Source organism: Pistacia vera, unplaced genomic scaffold (genome assembly GCF_008641045.1).
Source record: "Pistacia vera cultivar Batoury unplaced genomic scaffold, PisVer_v2 Contig692, whole genome shotgun sequence".
NCBI lineage: Eukaryota > Viridiplantae > Streptophyta > Magnoliopsida > Sapindales > Anacardiaceae > Pistacia > Pistacia vera.
Window position 1 is genome coordinate 328,997 of NW_022196548.1, and position 11,073 is coordinate 340,069.

General features: G+C 35.5%; 1 long non-coding RNA gene across 1 annotated transcript; it reads right to left on the reverse strand.

The window, feature by feature from the left end:
- Positions 1-62: 62 nt before the first annotated feature.
- On the reverse strand, positions 63-1,408 carry LOC116113889. The gene is made up of 3 exons (XR_004125485.1): positions 987-1,408; positions 527-588; positions 63-341 (listed from the first exon to the last, which is right to left on the reverse strand). It is a non-coding gene; the product is annotated as an uncharacterized LOC116113889 (long non-coding RNA).
- Between the last annotated feature and the right edge of the window lie 9,665 nt (positions 1,409-11,073).

The window sequence follows — 11,073 nt, forward strand, 5'->3', positions numbered from 1 at the left end:
AGCAACAGAGATAAAAACACTGCAAGTAATAGAATTAATAAGGTTTAAAAGCAGTGCCTCTAAAACAGATTGTGGAGCAAGATTTAGCTCATCTAGCAACACCCAACAACTTCTCATTGCGCTGCTTAAGCTGGTCATCTATGCCTCTTGCCACCACATCTCTAGGAGCAAGCTCAGCTCTTTCATCATACAGGGGCATGAACCGTTCCATGCCCAAGTTGTAAGGAATGCCTCCATCTCCCCTGACGGCTTCAGTGATCAGAAATGCATTTTCTCGACTTTTGGTTGGTTTGATGGGAAGGCCTTCATCAGCTAAGGCAGTTGGGTGGAACTGAACAGACCTGAGAAAAATAGTGATACAACAATTTATAAAACTCTTGGACAGACGAAACAAAAGCTCCAGTAGACTGATTTATGTGCCTTATAAAGTATAAACAGAAAAATCATTCCATCTTCAGTGGTTTTCACAATATGACTATATATGACATAATGAGAACTAAAAGAAAATTTTTGAAAGTAAACTTACTCCATATTGGAAATCACCGCTTCAGCTCTGTGGGCCATAGCCATTCCATCTCCAGTGGCCACCTATAAAAACAGATGAAATATGATGGTAAATTAGGTAGCGGAGCAACCTTTCTTTTTTTCCCTCATAGGAAACTGCATAAAATTTTATTTATTATTAATTCCTAATTATGATGAATAAAGAAAAGACATATCTCTAAGTTCAGTAGAAAAGCCCGAAGAGAAACCCAAAGTCTAACTTATCCCATAAGGAAAAGTTTTCCTTCCTGTGGTCTTCAAATATTCTTCGATTTTTCTCCAGGGAAACAACTCAAAAAATAATAATCACTACACAGCCCACCTCAACTGGGGAGCCAAAAAGCGTTGACCATAACTTAAAAACATTAGGGCAATGCAAAAAATGATTGCCAATACTCTCAGATTCTCTCTTACACATAGACAGTTAAGAAAGAAAAACCGACTTTGATAACGGAGGGTTTGTTGTCGACGGATAGATATGCCCAGCCCCACCTGATGCTAGTAAGGTCGCCTTTGAAATAAATCGTATAACCTGATATTGTGACAAAGGTAAAGCATCAGAACACGATGTGAAGTTAGTTTGGAAACTGTTGCCAAAATAAAATGCAAGATCTATCGCAAAGTGGTGTTCAAAAACAGAAATATTGGGGTCATTAATAACTGCTTCTAGTAGAGCCCGGTCAATCTCTCTTCCAGTCATATTGCTACCGGGGACTGAAGAAACAAGTGATGGAAGAGATTTGGGCGATTTAGCGGAGGAGATTTGGGTTTTTGGCGGAAGTTTTTTTCTTGCCCTAGGTTTGACTTGGTCGAAATTTGGGGGAAAATGGGTTTTGACAATGAACTTTGGTGTTTTGGGCGGAAAGAATTTGCCTTAGCAAAATTTTAGGGTGGGAACGGGGAAGCCTTAGCCAAATTTGAGTTTATGGTTTTTTTTGTTTTTTTTAACTTAATTCTTAACTGTGAAGGAGTAAGAATATAACAGTCAAGGAATGAATTTCATTTTTTTTCAAAATTCTTGACAGTTAAAAATTGTAAAGGATTAAGATAATAACAATCAAGGAATGAAATTGAACAACTTAATTTTTACAAAATCCTTGACAGATAATAATAGTCAAGGATTTGCTATAACAGTCAAAGATTGTCTTAAATCTTTAACAGTTGAAAAAGGGTTAAGAAGTTGTCAAGAAAGACCTTTTTCCTTGTTGTGTATAGATGAGCGCAAACACCTTAGGTGCATTTATTTTAATGGACATGACACAACCTGCAAGCTTCAAATATTACTTGAGAGCATGCTGATTTTTTAAACTAATATTTTTAGTACTTTATTGATGGGTTTCCTTGAATGTCATAGATTGGGGAAAAGCCACTATAAGCATTCCAAGTTTCTTCAATATATGCAAGCCAAATACGAAGATTGTGCACCATCGCTTATCATTTCTGGGCATCACTTTACCTTCGCTAACCATCATCAAGATGCTGCAAGAGAATACTTAGACGCTTATAAACTATTGCCTGAGAATCCATTGATTAATTACTTATGTGTGGGTATGTTCCTCCTTCCCCTAGAGGGTGGAAACATATTGTTGATAATTGAAAATGATTGTTGACATATGTTGAACTTAAAGATTCTTCAAATTACAATAGAACAAGAAACCCTAAGTTTCTAATCAAGCAATATTCACAACGATCAAGTTATAAGAATAATAAGAGCATAAAAGGAAGTACAGAAGACAAAAAAATTATAGTGGTTCGGTAATCAATTGATTACCTACATCTACTCTTCAAGGCAGTAGGGAATATTTACTATAATAGAAAGATGTTTACGGAGTTTATATCTCCTTCTTTACATGAAGAACCCAAGGAAAACCCCTCTGCAAATCACGCAAATCGACCCCATGTGCCTCACCTCTCATACATCCAAATACAATGAATTAATTGACAATTTATACACAAGAGAAAAGAATAAAAATGTAACAACTAGGCTCACCATCCCCGTTTGATTTCATCCTGCAATCTTCAAGGCTCCACCTCAACCATTTTGCAACAACCTTTCTCTCTCTGTAACAAAGAGAGAATAATCAAGAACAGAATAGAAGAGTGTCAACCTGAAGCCAAGTTAGGTCGCCTAACAAAATCCCAATTGGGAAATCCCAATTGGGAAATCCCAATAATGTCCCTCCCATTCTTTAAATTGTCTCTGACCACACATATTAAGAGTTGACTCCACATGGGCACAAATCAGGTGCCACATCAACACAAATCTCTACCTTGGCATCTGATTTCCTTATTCCCTACTGCCCTGGAACATTTCTTCATTTTACTCAATATAGAGCAGGCCCCTGAAGAGCCTTAGTTTATCCAAAGTGACTACTTTGGTAAACATGTCTGCTGGATTTTCCTTCCCAAGAATTTTCTTCACCTTGATAACTTTTTCTTCAATCATGTCTCTGATAAAGTGTAGCCTCACATCAATGTGCTTCGATCTCTCATTAAAAACTTGATTTTTGCACAAGAAAATAGCACTTTGGCTATCGCTTTTGATTGGAACTTGTGTTTGATTGAATCCCAGTTCATTGAGCATTCCCCTAAGCCAAATTGCTTCATTTGCAGCTTTTGTGATTGTCACATACTTAGCTTCTATAGTCGATAAAGTCATAATAGCTTGCAAATTTGCTTTCCAACAAACCAGATTATTCCATAAAGAAAACACAAAACCAGTCATTGACTTCCTATTATTAGGGTTTCCAGCATAATCAGCATCAACATACCCCATAATAAAATCCTGTAAGTTTTTCCCCTTACTATACACAATTCCAGTTGACATTGTTCCCTAACATACCTTAGAATCCATTTCCCTGCTTCCCGGTGAATTTTTCATGGATTACTCATAAACCTGCTCACATAGCTTACTGCAAAAGTTAGAGTAGGTCTTGTACAGACCATTAAGTACATTAGGCTTCCTATTGCATTTGCATAAGGGATATTAACTATTTCCCTTTTCTCATTTTTTGAACTAGGATACTAATTCAAACTTAGTTTAATATGTTGTCTCGTTAGTGTTTTGACAGGTCTACAATCAAGCATATTAAATCTTCTAATACCATTTTTAGCATACTCCTTTTGAGATAGCATTATTCTCCCTTTTTCCCTATTTCTCTCAATATTCATTCCTAGAATTTTCTTAGCCTACCCCAAATCTTTCATTTCAAACTATTTATTCATTTCAACCTTAAATCTAGTAATTTCAGGAGCATCTTTACAAGCCAACAACATATCATCAACATAAAGTGCTAAATAAAGGTAACAATTACCATATAAACATTTGAAATAAAGGCAGCTATCAAAATTACTTCTCCTGAAACCAAAACTGATCATACAACTATCAAACTTTCTATACCATTGCCTAGGTGACTATTTCAATCCATACAAAGATTTCTTTAATAGTATACTTGGTTTCTTGAACCTTTTTCAAAAATTTCAGGTTGTTCCATTAAAATTCTTTCTTCTAAACCACCATTCAAGTAGGCTGTTTTGACATCAAGTTGCTCTAATTCAAGTTCAAATTGGGCTACCAAAGATAACTAAACCCTAATGGTAGTATGTCTTACCACAGGTGAAAAAAATTTAGTGTAATCTATCCCCCAACCTGTGTAAAGGCTTTTGCAACTAACCTAGCTTTAAACCTAGGTGCCTCTACCCCTGGAATTCCCTCTTTTCTTTTGAATACCCCTTTACACTTGACAACTCTACTACCCTTACGTTTATTAATAAGAACTCAAGTCTTGTTTTTCATCAAGGATTCATACTTCTCTTGCATAGCTAACCTCCACTGCTTAGAGTCTCTACTTTCCATGGTTTCTCTAATAGTCTTAGGTTTATCTTCTATTTCTTCAGCAACTTGAAGGGCAAAAGCAACCATGTCAGCCTGTGAAAATCTCTTCTTTTGCCTATCTCTAGCTAACTGGTAATTTTGAAGTTTAGTTCCTTCATCATGAGCTAGATCATCTTCATTCTCTCATAAATCAGATTCCTCATCTTGAGATTCCAAATCTTCTTGCTGATAATTTGACTGCAGATCACCAACATTATCAAAAAAAGCTTAATCATCCATTTCAAACCTAACGACTTCAGTATTCATCTTATCAGTCTTTTCACTCAGACCACCCAACTATTCTTCATTGAACTTGACATCTCTACTAACTATACATCATTTCCTAGCAACATCCCAACACTTATACCTTTTTATCCCATTAGGATATCCTATGAAAATACACCTAATGGCTCTAAGATGCAACTTATCAGACTTTTCATGCACAAAGATAGTATAGCCAAAGACCCTCAAACTGCTATAATCAGTTGGATATCCAGTCCATCTCTAAATAGGTGTTTTGAATTCAATAGCTGAGAAATGAATTCTATTGATTAAAAACATTATTGTATGAGTAGATTCTGCCTAGAATTTGGCTGGGAATTTGGCACAAGACTACAGGCTCCTAACCTTTTCCAAAATAGTTATATTTATCCTTTCAGCCAACCCATTTTGTTGAGGAGTGTCCTATACCTTAGGATTCCACTATCCTTACACAGTTTATCAAACTCCTCATTGATGAATTCTAACCCATTATCAGCCCTTAACTTCCTAATTTTTTTCCCTATCTAATTCTCTGTGGAAAATCATATTTGTCAAACTTATAAATTGTATGTGTGCACATATGTTCTACGTGCACATTAATTGCCAGACTTGAGTCTTGGCTTGTTTCGTTTAGAGTGTATGTGCACAACAGTTTGTGCTTTTTCTCTTGATTCAAATATTTACAGCCAAGCATGAGTTGCATGTCTGATAAAGTGAAAAAGATATTGTTTATCTTTGTCTCTCACTTTTTAGGACCTTTTACATGTGTCATAACATCCTTAAGTGGTCCTAGGGACTAAAACACTTTTCCCTATTTGCTTTGTGGTCCAAACCAAAAGAATGAAACTTTTCTTATTTGGACAAACATGCGTTAGTCCCTTGTTGGCTGACCTAGCACTATATTGCTAAGTCCCTTGTTGGCTGACCTAGCACTATATTGTTGAGTGAGAAATCCTTCATTATATAACACCTCTTTCTAGTGTATATGAATTAGAACCTTTTGATACATTGTTTCATTTTACTCTAAAATTTCTTAAAGTATTTCTTCTTTTAAGGTTCAAGGTTCATTTCCATATTTGTGCCAAAATCTCACCATATCAAACACTGTCTTGATGACTCTTGGAACGTGGTTCCTTTGCTGATGCTAGTGCGTGGCGTCGATGCTTGAAGCTTGGAGGTTTACAAGCTATTCACGTGTGTGTTTCCAGCATAAAGAAGGTCTAAGGAGTTGCTACACGTTAAGGATTTAGAGTGTGGTGCTAAGTGTAAAGTTGATCAAGGATTTCTTTTTACCGTAACTTAGATAAACTTTAAACTATATCTTGTAATGTGTTTTTAACTTAGTGGATTGCTTCGATTTGGACAAGGTCCCATGGATGTAGGCTAAAAATGGATTTAGCCGAACCATGTATGTGGTTGTGTTCTTTATTTTCCGCACTTGTGTTTGATGTGTTCAAATCGAAAATGTTTAATCTACTTGGTAAATATTCCACTGCTCTTAAAATGGGTAACCACACACTATAATGTGAGTTAAATCTCCAACTCTCTCCCCAACATTCTCAATCATAACTTTCCACTCCCTGAATTTGCTAAAGGCTTCTCCTTTACATTTCAAGAAATAAATCTACACCCTCATAGAGTAATCATCTATAATGCTAATGAAGTATTTACAACCCCCTAAAGATGGATATTTGGTAAGTGATGCGAATTTCTTACAACATACAAAACTAGCAAGTGCACTAGTCGCTCAAGTAATAAAGTGATGGGTAGGATATCGTTCCCACGAGGATTATTAGCAAAGCACTAAGTTTCCTAATGTTATCAAGTTGAAGCAATCGAATTCTTTGGATTGGTGGGAGCAAATTTTAATTAAAAACAACAATGAAATAAAACAAAGAATTAAAAACTTAATTAAGAAAGCAAGATGAAACACGGAATATCAATTCAAGCAAAACGGGTAGGGTTTTGACTTTGTTTGGATTTTTATGGGTTAAAACCTAATAATTACACTATATTCACATTCATGCGCAATGGTTGTAAATCGAATTCACTGATATGTTAAACATACTCTCTCGGGCTATGTTAAACATACCCTCTCGGGCTATGTTTTCCTATTCATCCTTATTAACAATCCGCACCCAACAAATTGAAAGTTAATAATTCTAAACTCATTAGGCACAAGAACCCTATAACGATTTCATTAATTCTTGAATCTATCTCTAGCATCCAATACTATAATGGTGATTACCCAAGAAGCCTAACATGATTCATTTCTCAATCTCACCATGTTCATCACATACAACATTAAAAATCAGAGTAACACACAACCAAAGCATATTCATATGAAAATAACACAATCAAACCCTTAACCCATTTAAAATCCAAACTACCATCAAAACCCTAACCCAAAAGAGATTAGTTCATAACTAAATCAATAACACAAAAACGAAAATAGGAACTAAACATGTTCAACATAATGAAAACGAGAATAAAGATTAGAAATCTCCCCAAAAGATGAATCCTCTAGTTGGAAATCGAATCCTCTTCCTTTTACAATCCAAATCGCTCAAAGTTCTTAGAAAAAAAAATGTAAAAGTAGCTAACCCTAAAAAGATCAAGACCCCTGGGAAAAAGGCTAACTTTTTCTTTTATACTTAGTAAAAAAAAAAAAACAGCCAAAACACGCACAACACGAAACTGTGCGTTTAACAAAAATGGAATAAGTGACTGTCGCCGCGGCGAAGAATGAATCAGATAAGTTCGTCTCTGGCCTACTTCGCCATGGCGAAGACATTTCCTTCGCCGGGGCGAAGCTTCTTCCTGAGTTCTGAAATTACAGAACTGCCACTCCGCTTGCTTCTTCGCTTAATTCATCGATTCTCGGTGCTCTTCCTTGGAAACAAGCTTCATCGTACTTAATCCTACTCCGGAACTCCCCTATCTTCTGATATCCGCTAATTTCTAAGTCAAAAATATCCAATTTTGTGCTTATTTGCTCAAAATGTCCATTTTAACCTGAAATACGAAAAGTAACGAATTAAGAACCAATTTAGGTCAAAATGCACTGGAAAGTACCTGAAATCCGACAAAAAGATCTAATAAAAACTGTATAATTTATGGATTATCAGTAAGCCCTCATACATTTGAATGGACATAGTCTAGGATGGACTTAGAATAGTGTTTTCCCACACTAAATCTAATTTTGGTTATCTTCCCATAAATACAATGATCACAGAAATCTAACTTCTCTACTTGTCCCCTTCTAAGACCCTTTGCTTGCTCAGCTCAACTAAACCCTTCTCACTAACATGTCTTCTGAGATAGAGATACAACTGCTATTCCAGTGTTGGTTGATCCATTTAGAACATACAACAGATTCTTCTTCTCACACTTCATCACAACTAAGGACCCTTTATTGACTTTAAGGACTCCACATTGAGTCTTATAGCTATACCCATTTGAATCAAGACTTCCTAAGGAAATTAAATTTCTTTTTAACTATGGTATGTATCTAACTTGTATGAGCAACTTTGAACTGCCATCATGCAAGCTTAGCCTTACATCTGCAATTCCTAAGACTCTATATACAACATTGTTACCCATCAAACTTTTTCCCGACTCCAATTTTTTAAAATTCAGCGAAAAAAAAAAAAAAAAGAAAAAGAAAAACTCCTCTTGGAGTCATACCCAGAATCAAGGATCCACTCAGCATCTATTTCCTTTTCAAAAACCACCAACACATCAGAACTCTCATACCCATCAAAATGTATGGGTAAATGTTACCTCACTTTCCACCTCAAATATTTTAAATTTATGCATCGACGAATCAAGGTGTATGATGCTGTAATTTTGTTCTTTGATGTTGGGTAGGTGCTCAAGCTGAAGCATTTCTCCTGGTAGGTATAATCAAAAGCTGTTACTGTAAGTATTCAACATTTTGTGGTAATTAACACTGATAATATAATAAACACCATTCAATTAAGTTTTGTTCTTACCTGTGTGAAACTTTAGCAATTTAGGAATACTCTCAATTTCTTTTCATTTTTTATTCAATAAATCTCCTGTTAAGAAAGATTTTTATGTCAAGAGTCATAGAAAAGGTATATAATATTATATTGATTAAATTTCATTGTATTTTAAATATTTATATAAAAGTTAATTAGTCACAATTCACTATTTTCAATTTGTTTATTTTTTCAATAAAAATAAAAAACTGAAAAGAACAGAAAAAGAAATAGGACATGGTAGTCACATTTTCTTTTCCTCCTTACTAAATTAGCAAAGCACGATTAGTTTTAGCTGGAATTCAAACTGCATGTATTTATTGGTTCAGAGTCAATGATGACTATTGCCCAAAGTAGAATTCAGAGTCAATGAAGATTGTTGACCGAAGTGGAGCTGCAAAACGTTACATTATGCTATCGTTTTGCAATGCTGTGAAAATGAATTAAATAAAGCCATGTACACTGTCGTTTTCAATGTAATGAATAAGTTAGTTACTGTAGCTGTTTTGTATAAATATGGAACTAAATCCACATTTGTATTTAGTTAAGAATCAATGAAAAGAATCCACTGATTCACCAAATTGCTCTCTGTCTTTCATTCTCTGTTTTTCCATTTTTTCTCATTTTGCTTTGCTTCAAGATTTACACGGTATCAGAGCTTTGACTTGTGTCAATGGCTAAAGCTTCATGATCCTCTTCTTAGTCGCTTAATAGCCTTGAAGAGCTGATACAAGCTGCCACAAATCGTACAACATATGTTCTTGCTTCAACATTACAAGTAATCAATCCTAAACTCACAAGAAACAATTATAGGTTTTAAAGTTCATAAGTCCTACTTACAGTTGGTTCTCATGAGCTGGAGGATCATCTTTTAGGACAAATTCCATGTCCACCACCACTCATTTCTTCTGATTCTAGAACTGATAGTGACCTAGGTCAAATTGGAGGTGATGAAAGAATTAATCCGGCCTATGTCTTGTGGAAACGAATTGATAAGTTCTTGGTGAGCTGGCTACTCGCTTCGATCTTAGAAAGTATGTTTGCTAATGTGTCAAAATGTCATTTTTTAGATCTGGCATGTTTTAGAGAATTAGTTTATAACAGACTCCAAAGCTAGAGCCCTACATCTAAAGAATCTACTGCAAACTACACAAAAAGGAAATCTGGCTATAAGTGACTATGTTAAGAAGATGAAGGAGATTGCAGAAAGTTTGTCAGCTACTGGTTTGATATCACAGATGAGGGACTCTTGCAGCATGTGTTGGATGGTCTAGAACTTGAGTACGATGCACCAGTTGTGACTCTTACCTCTCGCCTTGAATCCAAAATTGATAATGTTACTCTACAAGAGGTTCAATTCCTATTTCAAAATTACGAAATTAGACTTGAGAGGTTCAATACAGTTGATTTGTACAATAGTTCTACTAATACAGTGACTGTTATACATACTGGTGGTTGTGACAATCAACCAAGTAAATGGAGTTTCCAACCCTTTAAATCTTCACAAACACTTGTTCCCTCACTAGCCTTACCTGGCAATCCCCATTATAATCATCCCTATCCTACACAAAATTACACTTCACAGCAATATGGTCAACCCATAGTTACTCCATTTTATCATCCTAGACCTTTTGGACTAGTAGTGTTTGGCAGAAACAGAGGAAAAGGAGATGGTCAAGGAAAGATCATTTGTAAGCTTTGTAACAAGATAGGACACTCAGCAACATAGTGCTATCATCGGTTTATTTCTACTTACAATGGCATGTCAACTCCTCCTGGCAACATTTCTCAGCAATACTCTGGTGGTTATGGTGATTCCTTCTCTACACAACAACAATATAACTCAATTTATCCTTATTTTCATCAAGGCAATGTTCAGCCACAAGTTTCTAATTCTCCTTCTCACACTACACCTCATACTAGTTCCAGCAATACTAATTAACATGCTGCCTTTGGAGTACCAAGCCAGCAAATATCTGCAGGAGGCAGTCAATCAAATTTTGAGTCTACTAGCTCAAGACATCATGTCTCTCACACTCCTGGCTTTACTATTAGTCATTCTGATGGCTCTTTAGGATCTTCTCACAATCAACAAGCTCTATCTACTTCTCTTGCTACTTCATTTACGCCTATTGATCCAATTTGGTTTATGGACTTTGGAGCCATAGACCACGTTGCATCAAATTTGAGTCATCTAAGTGTAAGCAAAAATTATGAGGGTAAAGATCAACTTCAAGTTGGAAAAGGTGAGTTCCTAACCATTTCTCACACTAGTCACACACTTTTACCTATCACATTACACTTTAAGTGTTTGCATCTTAAACACAGTTTATGCATACCAAAAATTACCAAAAACCTTCTAAGTATTTCAAAATTTACTAGAGATAACAA